General features: G+C 37.5%; 3 pseudogenes; 2 read left to right on the top strand and 1 right to left on the bottom strand.

Moving 5' to 3' along the window:
- Positions 1-1,285: 1,285 nt before the first annotated feature.
- Positions 1,286-2,230, top strand: LOC122359332 (annotated as a pseudogene).
- A 13,306-nt stretch (positions 2,231-15,536) lies between these two features.
- LOC122359333 lies at positions 15,537-16,491 on the top strand (annotated as a pseudogene).
- A 644-nt stretch (positions 16,492-17,135) lies between these two features.
- LOC122359334 lies at positions 17,136-20,685 on the bottom strand (annotated as a pseudogene).
- Between the last annotated feature and the right edge of the window lie 399 nt (positions 20,686-21,084).

Here is a 21,084-nt window from a genome sequence, read left to right on the forward strand (position 1 = left end):
GTTAAACTAGTATTCATTTCTTTCAGAATAAAATCCTGGTCAAAGGCTGAGATGAAGGGAACAAAATATCAAAAATCTTCCAAGACCATGAAATTCCTGAAAAAAGCTGCATTCATTTCTGATTTATTTTTATTTTTTTCTTTTGATTTGACTTGGTCACTTTACTGTTTTGCTTTGGAGCTCAACTTTTGGACAGTTAGCAGCACTAATACCTACACACAAATATCTGTTTAAAACAAACAAGCAAAACCTTTGCAGGCATTTTCTGCACATTTCTGCAGTGCTTGTATGTATGTATGCATGTAGGTGTGATTTATTTAGCTGCAGCTTTGTTTTTTATTCCTGTTTATTCCCTTTGTGTTTTTCTTTTAATTATTTTGACTTGGTTTCTTTTTATTTTACTAATGGAGCTAATTGTTTTGACAGTGCATCACTAATAATATTGTACACAATGCTATTTAGGACTATTGTTTTAATGTTGCTTAGTTATCGTTATTAGTTGGTGTTTTTGAAAATTATTTTGCAGTATTACAGTTTTGTGCTCATATTTTCACGTATGTAATGCAAAAAGCTATTGCATACATTGTTTGGTTGTGTACACATCTCTCATTCATTGGACCATGTTTGTGTATATATTGTTTGTTTTTAGTATAAATAAAATTAAATATCGTAGCATAACTAGTGATTATATACAGAGCAACATACCCAGATTTAGTTAATGCCTACAGAATAAACCGTATGCCAAAGTTTCATAATTTACTATATAACCATTAACGGAAATAGTTTAATGATTACGGAGAATGCACTGTAAATTCTGGAATTTTCCATTTTTAAATTTAAATTCAGCAATTTCTGTTTTTTTTACTGAATTTTTTACAGTGTAGTAGATAATTAATAAATGAATGCCAGGTCACCAGAAAACATAATTTATTTACACTTGACCTAATTCAAGCTAATTTGCTGTATTGATTGTATTTCTAACTATAAAAGTCTGGAATAAATTAGAAAATACAGTACGTCAGCATTCCCTTGTGTCTATAATCCATGTATTATAAATGCAGAGATGTTTCACCAGCAAAACACAATTTGTTGTAGATTGATTTTTTTCCATGACCTTTTAATTTTTTCCATGACAGTCTGCTCTATATAAAACATCTCATCAGTAAAGGTTTTTTTTTATTAATTGCCTAAAAGGCGCATGGAATACATTAGTGAGGAAAACATACAGCATGTATACAATTTTCTGCAATCTGTTTTTCTGAACAGCAAGCAAATAATATGGAAAATGGTACAATTTTACATCCATCAGGAGCTGACTGGATATCTTAATTTGGAACTCAAGATGAAGTACTTCTTGTTTGCTGTGATAACGGTTCTGTACTCAACAATCCTGTTTGCCAAATAGCTTTCTGATTGGTGTCATCTGTTCAGCAAAAGCCCTTCATGTAAAACCAATGTATGTTTTTCTCTGTAGTCTGTTTGTTAATGAATTGTATGGCAGCACAGCTTTATTTCCTTCCCTTCAAGTTAATCTTATTTGGAATAACAATGAAATTTCTATCATTTATTGTTACCTGCAGATATTTTGCTTGTATACATATGAAATGATAGAATTTTGTAATTTAGCAGTTATGTCTTTTGATAGATATGTAATCGATCTGTTATCCATTGCAGTATAATAGAATCATGACCCCCCTTTTAAATGGAGTGTGTTAATTGTGTTGGTGTGGTGGTTAAAATGCTTTGTTCAATTTTTCATTCTTTTATGTTTTAATTTTAAATTGCAACTCTGTGGAAAAACATTTGAAAAAGTATGGTGCGACAATTATATGCTTGTGAAACTTGCTTGTTAGAAAACCACTTTGAATAAATACTTACCGGCCTTTATGTTATATCAGATGACAGCATTGATCCCACTAATGCTAATCATTTATTCATATACAAAATTCTAAAATATGTTTGAGTTCTACTAAAGAAGCTAAACAGAAGGCTCTGAAGCACCTGTGCACCATCATCATCTCTCTTTAAACTTTTCTTTGGGCTGCTTTTTGAAACAATCCAAAAGCAGGTTTTGATAACATCAGAATGCCAGCTTTATTTTCGTGTAATCGTTTCAGTCTATTTCTTGATGTCAGCCAAGTGCTTAACCCTATTCTGTATGGGAATGAGACTTAAAAATATCAGGCAAATGTGTAAAAATCTAGTTGCATCAAAAGTAGGTATTACATAAACAAAACTGTTTGAAGAAATGTCATTGTGGCATTTCAGTGTATTGTGAATTGTATCAATATGGACAATTAAAATGTGTATATATTCAAGCATATTATACTCAGATAAGTCATACAGTAATTTACCTTTTACATGAATCTATTTTACTATGATTCTGCTTTCTTTGTCTGTCATTCAATTATTTAACTAAACGTTCAAAATTTCCAATATTTAGGAATAGTTACATTTAATATTTTACATCAGTGACACTCACAAGAAGAGTTTGCATGTTCTCAGCATGTGGGCTTTTTCAGGTGCTCAGGTTTCCACCACAATCCAAAATTTGTATGCAGAGTGTAAATTAGACTCTGTACCTTAAAGTCTATATATGAACAATTTTGAAAAATGTTTATTTGTGTAACTTGAAAAAGTATTTGTAATTTGGAAAATATTTCTATTTCTTTTTGTAATAACAACATTGGCTGATGTTTCTTCTTCTGAACATATTTTTTCATTATTTGTTCTTTTCTATGTTTTATTTAATGTGTTACTGCCATGATTTTGTCATTTTTTTAAATTAAAAATACTAATAATTTAGGAGTACAAATTAATTCTACACTTTCTTCAGATATCAAACGTTACATTTTATTTAATTAATTTATTTTCAGTGAAGTGCCAGACTGTGTTAGTAAGAACTTGGACCTTTGTTCACTTTATTTTACCACAAATTTGTTCACAAACAAGCCACAATTCAAAAGATTATACTGTGTCGAATGTATTCTTTTTCAATTCAGCCTTTGTCACCTGCATGCACAAAATGTATGGGGACAACATTGGTGTAATGACTCCATCATATCCATTTTTTTTTTTGATTGGAGAAATGTATACATCAACACAGATTGTATTACAAAATCAGATGCTCATGCACAAAACCTGCATTTCAAATTACACAGACATACTGACTTTTGTCTCAGTCTCAGGAGCTTGCATTTCCAAATTGGGTTTGTTACCCTGGGTCATCTCTAGTCAGTGGGGGATTGTGGGGTTGTAAGCGGGATTTGACCATACATTAATGTAGACATAGCTGGTACATATGAAATCCATTAAACAGCCGGGAAGAATATTGAGCTAGGCCAGATAATTTGCTTTCCTACAAACATTGATATCTTTGGGCCTCCAGCACATCTGTCATGATTGTGGTTTGACGCAAGGAGCACTCGAGAGGTAAAATAAACTTAAACAGATTTAATCTTCTCAATGGGGGCAAAATACATATAAACAGGCAGGCAGGCAGGCAGGCAAGACAAAAACCACGTAAGGACATCGATGTGATCGGACAACGTGAACTCAAAAACACACAGGACTAAATACACAAATTGACTAAATTAACAGGGAGCAGATGAAGACAATTATACAGTTAACACGACAGTAAAGGCAGGGCACACAGAGGCACGTGGCATGAGACAAAGTCCCCAGAGGCGTGACATATGCGCCCCCTCCCGGGAAGGTGCGTCCTGCTTTGAAAAAAACAAAACAAACAGGAGCTTGGGAGGAGGTTCGGTGGAGGACGGCCCCAAGAGGGTGTAGGCAGGCAGGAGTCCCGGGAGGTGCAGAAGGCGGGAGGAGCCAGGAGGAGACAGAAGGAGTCCGAGCAGGAGGAGATCCAGAGCCCAGCCATGATGGTCACTGTGTAGCCGACGGGGCCATGGAGCCATGCAGGAGGAGGCGGCCATCTCGACTCATGGGGCCGACCAACAGAGCAGGTGATGAAGAGGCTGAGCGGAGGCTGAGAGCCGAAGAGCCAGGGTGACGCCGGCGCTGAGGCGCTGGAGGTCCCTAGGCGATGCCGCAGGCTTCGGACGACGAGGAGAGGGGGCCGAAGGGCCGTGGCGGAACCAGGCGACAGAGGACTGAGGTGGGCCGGAGAAGGAGAAGCCTGACAGAACCGGAGGTTGGAGGGGCGAGGTGAAGCCGAGAGGAGAGAATCCTGAGGCGCACGGATGGGCGGCGACTGACCAAGGCGGAGCCGGAGGGACGATGGAGCCTAGTGGAGCTGGTGGACTGGCGGACCACGGTGGGAAGGAGGGAGCTAGGGCGGCGGCGATGGAGACCGGCAGACCCGTGGCGAGCTCCAGATGGTGGCGCGGGGCTGCTGGGATCCATTGACGGCATGTGGAGGAGGCGCTAGACGCGGGCACAATTAATCTGTTACACAAAGATCTGATACATGGTACACAACAACATCCACAAGTAATTACTATTCCCAAAAATACTGCAATTAAGGAAAACAAAGAAATAAACATACTCTTCCAGGTACCAAACCATTTTGTAGACACATCATCCAATGGATTATTAATCCCTGAGTGTTCTTTCAACTCCGTTGATAATGTTCTCAACCTCTCTAGTGCTCTTGTCACTGAACCATCTGGTCCAGTGTTGTTGGTTATGTATGTGCAGCAAAAATCTCCAAACATCGAACAAACTCCTCCCTTTTCAGCTAACAGCATATCAAAGAGGCCATCGTATTCTGCACTGCCATCAATGAAGTGGGTGCTAACTGCTCTGACAGTCCTTCTACTGCGTCTCTTGTAAGATTTGCCAGTCTCATAACATTATAATGCACATAGTTAATTCGATCAACATTTCTGTTTGGTGTAACTGGGAAAATGGCTGAAAATATAGGAAACTTCTCAAATCCTGAGGCTATTTGATCAGACCATTTATACTCATTTGGCACTCCTCTAGGGATTCCCTATCGCATCAATATAAGTTGGGCTATTTCATCTCAGATCAAAGTGTTCTTTTAAATCTCTTCTTCCTATAATATGTCTTCTTCTTCTTCTTAACTTCTTCTAGTTAATGCTGCTCCTGGGTTTACTTCTTTTCTCACTATAGTCTCCCTATCATCATCAGTGGTGCAGCTAATCTCACCATTGCACAAACTCCTTTTGCGTTCTCACTCACTTTCCCAAACAGTTTTCTGTCACCACAATACCAATAAAAAACCTGACCTTGCCCATGGGCCTATAATGGATATATCTGTAATCTTGGTCATGTTTGGTACACCAAGTCACATCAATTTCACCTTTGTTGATAGTAGCTCCTCTCTAGTAAAATTAAAACAGGTATAATTATTCTTTCTTACCTCATAAGGTCCTGCTCTTGTCATGTTTGAAATAGGTGGAAAAATGGCTGCTATTGCTGTAGTACAGTTGGTAGGTGTGGCGATTCTAGTTACTCCTAACATACAATTATATCCCCATTTGTCCTCTGGAAATAGTGGAGCCAGTTCAATAAACAATCTGGGTCTTGCACTAGCACATCCAATACAATTTTTCCATTTTTGTTTTTCAGCTGTACTCACAATCAATCTAATCATAGGCTGCTATCACCATAGCCTGTTGCTATCTCTATTATGTCCTCAGGCCTCATTTTTGTATAGTCCATTTCAATAACTCGATTGCCTGCTCATGTTTTCTCTACTATCTCCCTCATCTGTCTTATTTGGTTGAGGGTGGATCTATTATGTTGATTTTCATCAGTCCTAGGGAATCTTTACCTGTCAGTTCTACTCCCACTACCAAGTAAAGTACTTTCTGATTGCATCCGTTACATCTACTACTGCCCCTTTTTGGGTATTCCCGTAAATCTCCTATTGACACAGTGATTGGATTATCCCTGACTGAATAATCTCGCTGTATTTTTATTCTATATTTCAGGCCTGACTTCCAATAATCTTCAGTCCCAATCCCCAGTATATGCCACTACATTGTCCCAACCTCTGCACCACTTATGACCTAATTCTCCTTTATTATTACAACTATGATCAATTATAGTGTTGACAAATAAACGCCGTACCCTCTCCATGAACAATTTTTTCCCCTGCAGTTAATCACACTGCACAGGTCAAGCGTGAATGATGTAGTAGTTCAACTCTATTCCCCCATATCGCTTTAGGCATTTGTCCCTTGTATTTAAAACAGTAATAATGTAAAAATAATTTCAACCTCTAAACACAAAGTAAAAAATAAATAGAAGATTAATTGACAGTTGAACACTTCTATAATGAGATGAAATTAAAACAAACATAAAAACACTTCTACTTGTAAAATCAATGAAAACACATCTAGTAATGTATTAAAAATGTGATAAATGTGATACGATAACATTCAAATAGTATATATGGTAATAGTTATGTCACGTCCGTGAACACTTCTTTCAGGATCTGTAAGACTCTCTCAAACTTCAGCTTGTCAAGTCTGCACCCCAGCCGGAGAGCGGAAACACTCTTGATGTTATTAGTAATACACAAATCTCTCATGTAGGTTAAACTCTTCCTGAAATTGTCATATGTTGGTAATTCAGTAGCAACTTGTTTTGTGATTAGATGGAAAACAGTTCTATCTTCTTCTTTGGTCACTGCACACTCGCTTGAGTTTTTATTTTGGATTCTTACTTTGTATGTTCCATATCGTTCTTTGAACTGGTTTGCAATACCTGCTCCATATGCACAGTCAGCACTCACACGATGGGCCAAAGGTTCTCCTTGAGAGATCTGAATAAATCACCTGTTGTGTGGATAATCTGTAATGCTTGTACTGCTGTTGGTGTGTGCAATGTTTTTGTGTTACCAGTATCAATATCCCTCTCTTGGTCCTGACTTGTCAGAGCCAATCTTGTATGTTTAAATGATCCTCTCAGGTGGGTCACAGGCTGCACATGAAGACAAGTGATACCAGGTGTCACCTTGCCAGCTAGGCAAACACAGTGTGAAGTTCTAGCAGTGACTCAGGAGAGTAGACCACCTAGGCTCCTTCCACTTTCTCTAAATAGACGAAGTATTACCCACTCTGTCGGCCGAGGCTGAGCAGTTTGCTCAGCACTGTCAGTGCATGATGCCCCTAAACCTAAGTGGAAAAACAGTTAATCAAGGCAGTTAGTTTGTCAAAATGCACTTTGTGTCAAAGGTTCAATGGGCTCAAGACACAGAGCCGTTGCTGGTCCAGAAATGATCAGAAGTTCAAAAGGTGTAAAGCCCGTAACCCTGTTAACAGAAGATCGGACAGACATTAGTGCCAGTGCTAAAGCAGACAGCCAGTTAATCTTAAGTTGCTCACAGATTTTAGCAAGCTTGTGTTTCAGGGTTAGATTCATACGTTCGACTTTTCCTTGTGATTGGGGATGAACACAGCACCAAATGAATGTGTCAAGCCTAAGGCTGTTTCTACAGTTCTTAAGTGCACATTTTTAAATGACTTCCATTGTCAGACCTGACCCATCTTGGAAAACCACAATGGAGCATATAGTGATTTATCAAACATTTTATGACAGCGGTGCTGTCTTCCTTCCCCACAGGAAATGCTTCTGGCCATCCAGTGTGAGGTGTCTACCATGACCAACAGGTACCTCTTACCATTTACTCTGTCTATCATATCAGTAAAATCAGTGACCACCTCATCACCTGGTCCACTAGCCAGTGGAAAATTACCAGCTGATGGGCGCATTGAAAGCAATATGGTGTGAGATCAAGTCAAGTCAAGTCAAGTCAAGTCAAGTCAAGTGGCTTTTATTGTCATTTCAACTACATATAGCTGTGCAGAACATAGTGAAATTAGACAATGTTTCTCAGGACCTGGTGCTACATGGAGTCACACATACAACACAATACAAAAGAACTGTGTCTTAGCCACATAATTTTGATAGTAGCTCCCTCTCTAGTAAAATTAAAACAGGTATAATTATTCTTTCTTACCTCATAAGGTCCTGCTCTTGTCATGTTTGAAATAGGTGGAAAAATGGCTGCTATTGTAGTACAGTTGGTAGGTGTGCGATTCTAGTTACTCCTAACATACAATTATATCCCCATTTGTCCTCTGGAAATAGTGGAGCAGTTCAATAAACAATCTGGGTCTTGCACTAGCACATCAATACAATTTTCCATTTTTTGTTTTTCAGCTGTACTCACAATCCAATCTAATCATAGGCTGCTATCACCATAGCCTGTTGCTATCTCTATTATGTCCTCAGGCCTCATTTTTGTATAGTCCATTTCAATAACTCCGTTGCCTGCTCATGTTTTCTCTACTATCTCCCTCATCTGTCTTATTTGGTTGAGGTGGATCTATTATGTTGATTTTCATCAGTCCTAGGGAATCTTTACCTGTCAGTTCTACTCCCACTACCAAGTAAAGTACTTTCTGATTGCATCCGTTACATCTACTACTGCCCCTTTTTGGGTATTCCGTAAATCTCCTATTGACACAGTGATTGGATTATCCTGACTGAATAATCTCACTGTATTTTTATTCTATATTTCAGACCTGACTTCCAATAATCTTCGGGGTCCCAATCCCCAGTATATGCCACTACATTGTCCCAACCTCTGCACCACTTATGACCTAATTCTCCTTTATTATTACAACTATGATCAATTATAGTGTTGACAAATAAACGTCAGCCCTCTCCATGAACAATTTTTTTCCCTGCAGTTAATCACACTGCACAGGTCAAACGTGAATGATGTAGTAGTTCAACTCTATTCCCCCATATCGCTTTAGGCATTTGTCCCTTGTATTTAAAACAGTAATAATGTAAAAATAATTTCAACCTCTAAACACAAAGTAAAAAATAAATAGAAGATTAATTGACAGTTGAACACTTCTATAATGAGATGAAATTAAAACAAACATAAAAACACTTCTACTTGTAAAATCAATGAAAAACACATCTAGTAATGTATTAAAAATGTGATAAATGTGATACGATAACATTCAAATAGTATATATAGTAATAGTTATGTCCACGTCCGTGAACACTTCTTTCAGGATCTGTAAGACTCTCTCAAACTTCAGCTTGTCAAGTCTGCACCCCAGCCGGGAACGGAAACACTCTTGATGTTATTAGTAATACACCAATCTCTCATGTAGGTTAAACTCTTCCTGAAATTGTCATATGTTGGTAATTCAGTAGCAACTTGTTTTGTGATTAGATGGAAAACAGTTCTATCTTCTTCTTTGGTCACTGCACACTGCCAGGTTTTTTATTTTGGATTCTTACTTTGTATGTTCCATATCGTTCTTTGAACTGGTTTGCAATACCTGCTCCATATGCACAGTCAGCACTCACACGATGGGCCAAAGGTTCTCCTTGAGGAGATGTGAATAAATCACCTGTTGTGTGGATAATCTGTAATGCTTGTACTGCTGTTGGTGTGTGCAATGTTTTTGTGTTACCAGTATCAATATCCCCTCTCTTGGTCCTGACTTGTCAGAAGCCAATCTTATATGTTTAAATGATCCTCTCAGGTGGGTCACAGGCTGCACATGAAGACAAGTGATACCAGGTGTCACCTTGCCAGCTAGGCAAACACAGTGTGAAGTTCTAGCAGTGACTCAGGAGAGTAGACCACCTAGGCTCCTTCCACTTTCTCCTAAATAGACGAAGTATTACCCACTCTGTCGGCCGAGGCTGAGCAGTTTGCTCAGCACTGTCAGTGCATGATGCCCTAAACCTAAGTGGAAAACAGTTAATCAAGGCAGTTAGTTTGTCAAAATGCACTTTATGTGTCAAAGGTTCAATGGGCTCAAGACACAGAGCCGTTGCTGGTCCAGGAAATGATCGAAGTTCAAAAGGTGTAAAGCCCGTAACCTGTTAACAGAAGATCGGACAGACATTAGTGCCAGTGCTAAAGCAGACAGCCAGTTAATCTTAAGTTGCTCACAGATTTTATGCAAGCTTGTGTTTCAGGGTTAGATTCATACGTTCGACTTTTCCTTGTGATTGGGGATGGAACACAGCACCAAATGAATGTGTCAAGCCTAAGGCTGTTTCTACAGTTCTTAAGTGCACATTTTTTAAATGACTTCCATTGTCAGACCCTGACCCATCTTGGAAAACCACAATGGAGCATATAGTGATTTATCAAACATTTTATGACAGCGGTGCTGTCTTCCTTCCCCACAGGAAATGCTTCTGGCCATCCAGTGTAGGTGTCTACCATGACCAACAGGTACCTCTTACCATTTACTCTGTCTATCATATCAGTAAAATCAATGACCACCTCATCACCTGGTCCACTAGCCAGTGGAAAATTACCAGCTGATGGGCGCATTGAAGGCAATATGGTGTGAGATCAAGTCAAGTCAAGTCAAGTCAAGTCAAGTCAAGTGGCTTTTATTGTCATTTCAACTACATATAGCTGTGCAGAACATGGTGAAATTAGACAATGTTTCTCAGGACCTGGTGCTACATGGAGTCACACATACAACACAATACAAAAGAACTGTGTCTTAGCCACATAAAGTGCAAAGTGTGCGGACTAGTGCAAACAGCAAGGAGTAGAGTGCAAACCCAGTGTGCAAACTAGTGCAAACAGTGCAAAGACGTGGCATGAAAGGGTGCCACCAGGTACCCCAGGTAAGATGTGGCATAAAGGGGTGTCACCAGGACATTTGTTTGTCTCCACAGTGGGATGGACTATGAATTTGGGTCAAAGCAGAAACAGCTAATGATGAGGATAACACAGGATGACCATCTGGTGATGTCCACAAACCATCATGTGCCTTAATGGCTCCTTTGTTTAACCATTGAGTCTTTTCTGATGGACTAGCTAGATGTTGTTGTTTAATGATATAAGGTCTGGATAAATTAGAAACAAATCAGACAGCTGACGCTGTGACTTAGGCATTGACTTGGCAGATATCCAGCTGCGTTTTTGGCGGCTTCATCAGCCGCTGCATTTCCCTAATGAAATTAAGGTATTAGAAGTTGCCTGACCTTGACATTTCATGACAGCTACTGCATCAGGCATGGCCAATGCCTCTGACAGCTGTTCTGCTTCTTTAGCATGCGCGATGGAATGTCCCGTGCAATGATATAGTCAATTCTCTTCCACCTGGGCAGCTCAATGTATACGGCAGTTACAACATATGCAACATATGTCGCTGTAGATGTTAACCTTCCGTCCCTCTGAATGTGTAAACGTCAGGTTTGGGGTGTCTAAAACCTTGGCCAGATGTCTTTGTCTCCAGTGGTGAAAAGGTAAATGAATTACTATTTACAAATGGCATAACAGAGTGTGTGGTTAAAATAGTCAGTGGATGAGCCATAACAACATGGGATGTTTTGTCAATGATCTTTGCCAGACCAGCCACGGAAAGCGTGAGCAAGGCTTGAAACCATTCAGGGCTTTATAGGTAATTAATAAGATATTAAAATCTATCCGATGTTTGATAGGAGCCAGTGCAGTGTTGACAGAACCGGGCTAATATGATCATACTTCCTATTTCTAGTAAGGACTCTAGCTGCTGCATTTTTGGACTAGATGAAGTTTGTTTATCAAGCGTGCAGAACAACCACCCAATAAAGCATTACAATAATCTAACCTCAAGGTCATAAACGCATGAATTAATATTTCTGCATTAGAGGTTGAAAGCATAGGTCATAATTTAGATATATTTTTAGAGAAAAACACAGTTTTACAGATGCTGCAAACATGGTTTTCAAAGGAATCTTGGTTAACTTATAATATTATCATTAAAATCATTATTCTAGTAGGTTAGTGACCGCATTGTTTGTGTGCTAGGGTGAGTTAGGTCAATGATCAATGGACGGAGCCAGGGGTTTTTGAGATCTTGATGTCTGGCCACCAAACTGGCTTAGCATGCTATTACTTAGGGATTGCATAAAAACATATTCTTTTTGATTCTATTGAGGAAATGGCTGCATTAAGGTAAGCGATCTACTGGGTAGCCGCTGACTAAGACCTGGACTGGCCCAGATGAGTCGTGAGTCTGTTCTGGCAAAAGAGGTCTTTAAGCGTCCGAGACTGGATGGAAACTAGGAAGTATTATAGTTAATTAATGGTCCAAATTTAATCACAACTAGAGGGATCAGCAGTAACATTTAAATTAATATAGCAAAAAAACTATTTGAGTCCAACAAAATTATATAAGGTCAGAACTAAATTTTAAAAAATAATCAATATAAGTGATTTTACAGAGGAGCTAGAAACAGTCTACACACATCCATGCTTCAACCAGCCACTGGATTCAGCGGGTGGGTGAACCCTTTTCATGGTTCCATTTATCATGCAATTCTCCCAGGTCCTGAAATAGCCTCATCACACTACTAATACCATATTTTACTATTGGTATGATGTTATTTTTCTGAAATGCTGTGTGTCTTTCACACCAGATGCAATGGGACACACACCTTCCGAATAGGTCTCGCTTCTCCACAGAGTATTTTCCCGAAAGTTTTGGGGATCATCAAAATGTTTTCTAGCAAAAACTGAGACTAGCTTTTATGTTCCTTTTGCTCAGCAGCTGTTTTGTCTTGGAACTCTCTTTTCTCTTGACCTCTTGGATGTGTTGTTGCTGCGCTCTTGGGGTAATTTTGGTCCACTCCTGGAAAGGTCCCCACTGTTCCATGTTTTCACCATTTGTGGATAATGGCTCTCACTGTGGTTTACTGAAATCCAAAGCTTTAGAAGTGGCTTTATAACCCTTTCCAGACTGTTAGATCTCCGTTACTTTCTTTCTATTTTGTTTCAGAATTTCTTTGTATCTCAACATAATGTGTAGTTTTTGAGGATCTTGTCAGGCAGTGTCACCAAGCCAGCAGAAGGAGCTCTTACCTCCGGATGATCTGTATTCCTCCCTCTGTTGCTACTTCCTGTTTGAAAGACTATAAATACTGTAGCAGGCCCCTCACCTGCAGGTTGTATTGTTTAATTGTCTGATTGTTGTTTCTAGTTTTCCTTGTGTTTCCCGAGTCATAGATTCCTTGTTTTTGACCCTGTCTGTCTTTTGATACTTTGATTGTTTGCTGCCTGACCTGACCTCTGCCTGTTTTTGGATTCTGTTATTGCCTTGCCTCTTATACTCCTGTTTGCTGTGATTTGACGCCTGCCTCCTTTGACCATGCCTTTGTTCAATAAAAGCCAGCGAATGGATCCGTATGCCTCAGACCCTCATTCATGACGGCAGGTCCTATTTAAGTGATTTCTTGACTGCAAACAGGTGTGGCAGTAATCAGGCCTGGTTGTGGATAGAATAATTGAATTCAGGTGTGATAAAGCACATTTATGTTATCAGCTTGCATGTTTTGGAAAGCATTATGAAAGTTATATAAAGATTTTAGATCATCATATGCACCCCTCCAGATAATGTCTATTTCAGGAAGGCCTTTTGTATTTCAGCAGGACAATGCAAAACCACATACTGAAGCTATTACAGCAGCATGGCTTCATAGTAGAATAGCCTGGGTGCTGAATTCAACTGCCTTTAGTCCAGATCTTTCACCTATAGAAAACATTTGGTGCATCATTAAATAAAAAATACATCAAAGATGAACACAAACTCCTCAGCAGCTGGACACCTATATCAGGCAAGAATGGAACCAAATTCCAACACAAAAACTCCACAAACTCATAACAAAGACATCTTTAATCTGTTTTGAAAAGAAGAGGAGATTCCACACCATGGTAAACATGCCCCCATCCCAACTATTTTGAGACCTGTAGCAGACATCAAATTAGGGTGTAATAACTGTACACTATGAATTATTAGGTAAGCAAAAGTAAATATCCTAATCATCCCCTCAAAGCACTGTCCCAACATTATTACTAAGTAGTTTATAAATTCAGCTCTAAAGGCTTATTCTTGATTTATTAGTAAAAGCAGGAGATTTAATATAAATGTAATATAAATAAAACTGTTGTGACAAAAAAAAATCACACCCCAACACATATGCAATGATGGCAATATCATTACCCATGTTCACCCCTCTTTCCCCAGATACTTGCCACTTACAATTGGACAATTACACTGGACAATATTGCACTAGTCACTTTACATTGGACATTCACACAGCCACTTTACACTTTACACTTTATATTTTATATTTTATACTTTATTTTATTTTTATTTTATATACTTTGTACACTTCTTCTTATATTTTATATTTTATATATATATATATATATATATATATATATATATATATATATATATATATATATATATTTTGTCTCCATTCCGATGCTGGATGGTCGTAAAAAACATTTCACTGCATGTCATTACCATGTATGTATGTGTATGTGACAAATAAAATTTGAATTTGAATTTAAATGTGAATGTGAATTTGAATCCGTATCCGGTTATCCATATGTGGACCATGGCTGATGCCTGTCACTGACTAAGATTCTGTGATGAAACCACAGATTCAGGGTTAAGGGTCTGTGGTCATTACATGGAATTCTGTGAGACTAGGTTGCATAGGGATACAATTTTTTTTCTATGAAATTTCCTTAGGTTTATTTTTCATTTTTATCAAGTGTACATTTTATCAACTGTATAGTTTCAATACCTGCATCTTGAAAAACAAATATGAATGTGTTCTGCATTCCTCTGTGTTGTTTTTAACTTTTCTGTTTTGAAGATAAATGAGCCTATAAATCTCTTTTGTAAATGATTTACAATGCAAAAGTCCCCACTTTGGATGAGCTAATAGATGACTGGCAACTACTAAAGTTGCTCAAGAATTAAATATTTATAAATATATTATATATTTATAAATATATTATTTATATAGCTGTATTTATTAATTGCTTACCAATGCCTTTTAATGTAGGAACAATCCTTTAAAAATGATGAATTGGCTATTTACGAATGCTTAACTAATTAATTATGTTGCGTAGTTATTATAACGTGTAAAAAAATATTCAGCACATTAGAAGGGGAAAAAAAACGAGGAAAATGTGGATAATGCAGTTGACACTAAACTTGATTTTTAACACTAAACAATTTAAGTAATGATATTTCTAAAAATACATATCTAATTTATTTACCTAGTAAGTGAAGCCTGAAACCTGAAACTAATGATGTCATTAAACACTCTCTTGTGTGTTTGCCTTTTATTATAAATTCAGGTGCTTCGCCAGCACAGCATAATTTGACTTTATATGTCTGATGACTTAAAACATTGTACTCTGGATAGATTTTATACTTAGTAAGTTGATATTATTGATTGAAGGTTTTTATTACCAGTTGTTTTTAAATGTGCTAATATTCTTAATGTAGGTTAGGTTTACATGACTGTTTCAAAATAACTTTCAACTGACAGTCTGCTCTATTCAACAAAAGTATTTTTAAATTACCTAAACAATTTTATTCTGCTTTTGCAACTCTCATACTTGCTGTCTTATTACGAATTTTACTTATTCCTTTATATACAGAAGCACGTGTGAATCAAATGGCTACAACATCTACAGTGTACGCTGATTATAAGAACAACTTTTAAACATTGAATGCTATCATCTGACATTCATGGATAATTCAACGCATTTTTCGACCATTATATTGACTGGATACATTGATATTGGGAATATTAAGTACTTATTTTCTTTTGTTTTGGTCCTGTTGTTTGTAGCAATCCTTGTAGCAAATCAATTAATTATTGGAATAATATGTAAGGAGAAGTCCTTGCATGAACCTATGTATGTTTTTGTATGCAGTTTGTCTGTAAATGAATTGTATGGCAGCATTGCTTTATTTCCATCTCTTTTAAGTAATATGCTATTGTCAAAGATTCCAGAAGTTTCACTGACCTTTTGCCACATTCAGATATTCACTTTATACACGTATGCATCAGTAGAATTCTGTAATTTAGCAGTCATGTCTTATGACAGATATGCAGCCATCTGTCATCCTTTGAATATCATAGAATCATGTCTCCTGCCATGACAGCTACTTTGATCGCTCTGGGCTGGTCAGTTTCAGTTATCAAATTCTCCATAAATTTTTAGGTGAGTGTCACGGCTAAAGTTGTGTGGAAATGTAATGGACAAAGTATGGTGCGACAACTACATGCTTGTGAAACTGGCCTGCTCAGACACAACAGCAAATAACATTTATGGCATAATCGGTATCATTCTAACCATTGTTGCTCCTCTAGCATTAATTTTGTTTTCATATGCAAAAATCTTAAGAGTCTGCTTGAAGTCTACAAGAGAAATGACCCAAAAGGCTTTAAGCACATGTACTTCACCTTACCTTATCGCGCTACTGAATTTTTCTGTTGGATGTTTATTTGAAGTTATCCAAAGCAGATTTGATAAGGTGCCTATGCCCCTAAGCTCCGTGTGATACTCTCACTTTATTTTCCAATATGTACACCCAGCTTATCAATCCTATCATGTATGGTATGAGACTTTCTAGGATAAAAAGAGCACTCAAAACATTTCTTTACCCCTGGAACCACATAAAACCCACATTGCAGTAGTATGTAATATTATTATTCTTTGCGACTGAATGATTACTGTCTTTTTGTTTAAAAAAATCTAAATCTATAGTGAGTCAATATAAAGTAAATAATTACTGATGAATACACAATTTCGAAATGTTATAATGTTTACTTGTTGTTCTTTCTAAATTAAAATGTGAGAAATAATAAAAAGGTTACTACTAATAAAATATAATTTTTGTTCTAAATGTTTCACTGATGTTTCTTACTTTTATAAATGCAAAAAACAGAAACAAAGAAAAGTTGTTTCTTTAAACAAAAGTGATACAATGATGTTTGTCTCACTTTAACTTTATTACAGTTTTCTCAATTGCTAACACACAATTCATGAAACAAATTGTAAACAAAATCTCAAAACTACACAACTTGCACAAACCTCAAACTTACAGGTCAAAACCAAATGTTCTATTCAAAACACCATATACAAAGACTACTTCATGGCCCAGAGAATACTGTTACTGGTAATCAGGAAACAGTGGAAACGAACTACGGACACACTGGCCGCACCCATCACAGACTGATTGGTCACACCTGTAGCTCATCCCGCCTGGCTATAAAGCCGTACAAGGCATACCAGAAGTTGAGCATCGACTCCATGAGAGAACAAACCAACATTATCTCTTCTATGCTTTCCCATTAAGCAGCGTGTGACCTATCGGCCTCAACGGAGCACCCCACGGACCCACTGCACCACGAGAGGGGAAAAGAAAGCACTGCCGACCACCAGATTCACCACTCGACACATTACCTTTAAATTACACTATTCTAAATAAAACCACCCTCCGGGCTTTCACTTTGAGCACTCCTTGTTGTGTAATTGTTCATTCTGTGACACTGGTGGAGAATGCGGGCAAGTGCTTGAAGAATCTTAGACAAGTGATCTCCCCTCACCAATTTTTTTTGTGTTTCTGTATTTCCGGACTGCATCTAGGCAAAGCACTTCTTCCCTACCATGGAGGAAGCCGTTCAGCGGAACACTCGCAGCACTCAGGCCAGCTGCCGCATAAAAGGCCCCTCTGGCAAAACCCAGATCCTGGTCGGCTGGGTCGTTTTCTCATTTCTGTCTGCGCGCCAGCACTTCCATGAGTAGAAGTACAAGCCCCACCTACCTGTCCGAGCTCAGGCTGTTGAGCTTGCCTGTCTTGCGAAGCACTTGCTGTTCTCCATTGGCTAGCCAGGTAGCGGAGCGCATGGTGGTCGACTGCCCACCAAGGATCTTACTCTACCAACGCAGATGTGGCTGGCAGGCTTCATTCTTCACTCTGACCTACCAACCGGAGCCCCTTAAGGGGAGGTGAAGGTAAACAAGAGACTCTACTGGATTGGGGCAGCATGGTCAGCCTTGTCCAGGCTCAGAGTCCTCGGGCCCGTATGGAGAGCAAGACCTACTTAACGATCACCTGTGTACACAAGGATGAAGATTGAAGCCAGCCAGAGGACAGCAACAATGCCCTGCTTTGCTGGCCTCTGACAGCGGGAGAGAAGGTGAGTCCCCCTCCCATAATCCTAATCACTTTCTTGATGTGATTCAACAGGTTGCGGGAAGGGGCTCATTTGTCAGGGCCCAGTAAGAGGATGACCAACTGAAACACTGCTGGTCACCTCGCGGCAGCGAACACAGGACATGAACACATCCTGGTGGTTGTCAATTATGCCAATCGTCGAATTGATTACAGAGACCGTCTCTGCATTTAATAACAAATTGTTCACTCTTGTCATTATATATCCCTGTCATTGTATTCTTCTACTTTATACTGTTCAGTGCTTTGATGCAACCTGTGTTGTTAAAAGCGCTATATAAATAAAAATAATTGATCGATTTATTGATTGATGTACAAAAATCAATTTCAAATTAAATGTTCTCTACTGGTGGAATAACCTGTCAATTATGAAATCAATCCAAGCAGCTGAATCTGTATCCATCTTCAACAATCGGCTAAAAACACATTATTTTTATTTTCACTTATACAACTATAGCAAAAAATGGCCTCCGTAGCTTGCTCTATTCTTTTCTATTCTATTTGTTTTCTTTTTATTTGTTATATCGTTTTAAAACCCTTGCTATTTGCCCTATGTTAAGATAACTGAGACCAGTTATAGTCCTTGAGTAACATTGCTCTTTTATTCATTTGATTGCGTCCATTGTTCTCATTTGCAATTCACATTTGATAAAAGTGTCAGCTAAATGATTAAATGTAATTGTATATGGGATGCAATTTTGCTGAAACAACCTTTTTTTAACCAATTTTTTTGCCAGGCACTTTTGCACTGAGAATGGGTAACACATTTTGTCTGGATACTCTGGATCTATTGTGGGTCCTCACGTCTCACCTAGTTAACTCTGTGAATACATGACAACTAATTATCATTAATTTGCAATCACTTTCTATTAATGCTCAGAGTATACTGTTAGGGTAGGTTTAGGGTTAGTAGAGCAAATTGACAAACTTGCAAAGTTTGTCATAGTCAATAGTCAGATATTAAACAGACAGTCTGCGAATACACTAATGACTGTTGACATGCAGTTGCAAAGTTACTTATGTCTAAAGTAGTCTATCAAAATAAAGTGTTACTCAAAAACATTTCTTAATCCAATAGCAACATAATTATTGAAATACATTACACACAGAAAAACAAACATCTATTAATTTGTTAAAAAAAAAAAAAAAAGAAGGAAAGAAAAATGTCTTTGCTATTTTTAGAAGAAAATAGTTATATACAATTAAAAGACCAAGCCTGAAGAGCACTGCGTACCAGATCATGGAATTATACACTTACTTACTTTTTATCAAAATAATGATTATGGCACTTTTATAATACTAGTAACAATATTTTCTTTACACATTTAAGTATTTAAAAATAAACAACATACTTTTCAAATCACAGTTTTTGTATATTATTTCTAGAATAGAGTGTCAGTGGTTAGAGTAAATCTGAAGAAAATTTTTTCTACGTTCTATATGAATCATATTCTGCACTCCTGAATAAAAATTAAAAGAACATTTGCTATTCAGATACCCCACATAAAATTTAAGGAGACATAGGAATCTGTTCTACATATATTGTCATGTTTATAAATAAATGCATCCAAACTAAATCAGATACACACATACAATTCCAGAGTCCCTTTCCAAAGATGGAAAAAAATGCTCAAATGTGAAATAAGACATTCAAATGTCATTGCCATTTATTTAGAAATAAACAATGCATCATTACACCTTTGTTCAACTTTTAAATTAAACCCAAGAGTAAGTATTTTTCTTTTAAATATTTTTGTGATGCTATTGCTGATCTCCTTTGTTCTAATTCCATAAATAAGTGGATGCAGAAGTGGAGGGATGAGGATAAAATGAATTGACATAAAGACATTAACTTCTTTTGAAAGACTGAAATTAAATCGATTGTATATCACAGAAAATAAGGAGGCCAGTGAGAAATTTATAAAAGTAATCAAGTGTGGTGTGCATGTTTTTAGAGCCTTTTTCGGGCACTTACTGATGCATTCAAAGAGACAAATAATATCCGCACATATGATAAGATGACAAAAGATTAGAGGTAGAACAACAAAAATAAGTACCAGACATATGCCATACAGGTCTCCCCAGGTATTTTTGACACAGGAGAGATTAACAACCATAAATTGTCACAAAACAACTTGTTTATTGTATACCTGCACACTGGCAGCCTTGATGTAAGATACACCTGTACAGCTAGAGAGCAGATAGGAATACAGTATACAATGAAAAGCAGAAGTCTAATTTTAGCTGGAGTCATGATATTGTGATATTGTAGAGGCTTGCAAATTGAAACATACCTATCATATGCCATAAGTGTCAGTATTGCATAAGCACATGTTCCATAAACATTAATAAAGAATACTTGCAGAATACAGTCAGTATATAGTATATCTTTTGCATCATTGATAAGATTCTCCATTATTTTAGGAAGCACAGCAGAGGAGCCGATTAGTCCGTTAATAGCCAGGTTGAATAAAAATATGTACATGGGCTTATGGAGAGATGTGTCCAAGCAGATCACCAGCATCAATATTACATTTGCAAATACAGTTGTAAGATATACTGCAAGAGAGATTACAAAAACTCCATAATTAAGTGCACCAGGAGGTCCATAACTGGTAAAAACCAGACTGATGTTCAAACTTTGCAAAATCATTTTCCTACTGAAAAGAAACAAAAGGCATTTCACGTTAGAATACAGAATGCAATATCAAATATTTTAATGAAATAATACATTCTGAAATATCCATTTACCTACTGATTCTAGATTCCCTTATCTTCTGACGATCTGAGCTATTGTACAGTAGCTTTATATTGCTTTGATCCACAAGACCCACCTCCACAGTATTTTATGTTATAGGCCCCTACCCCGTTTATCTAAAACTTTCTAACTATAATAACAGTGAAGTGTTGAAATTGATCTTTCAGCAGCAGTTTTATTAAATAATGAGAAAATGCTGGATGAGGGTAATTGCATCCACACGGATGAGAGACAAGGACATCAACATAACAGCTTTGTAGTATCACATTATAAACAACATTGTACTGCACACAC

Source organism: Puntigrus tetrazona, chromosome 15 (genome assembly GCF_018831695.1).
Source record: "Puntigrus tetrazona isolate hp1 chromosome 15, ASM1883169v1, whole genome shotgun sequence".
NCBI lineage: Eukaryota > Metazoa > Chordata > Actinopteri > Cypriniformes > Cyprinidae > Puntigrus > Puntigrus tetrazona.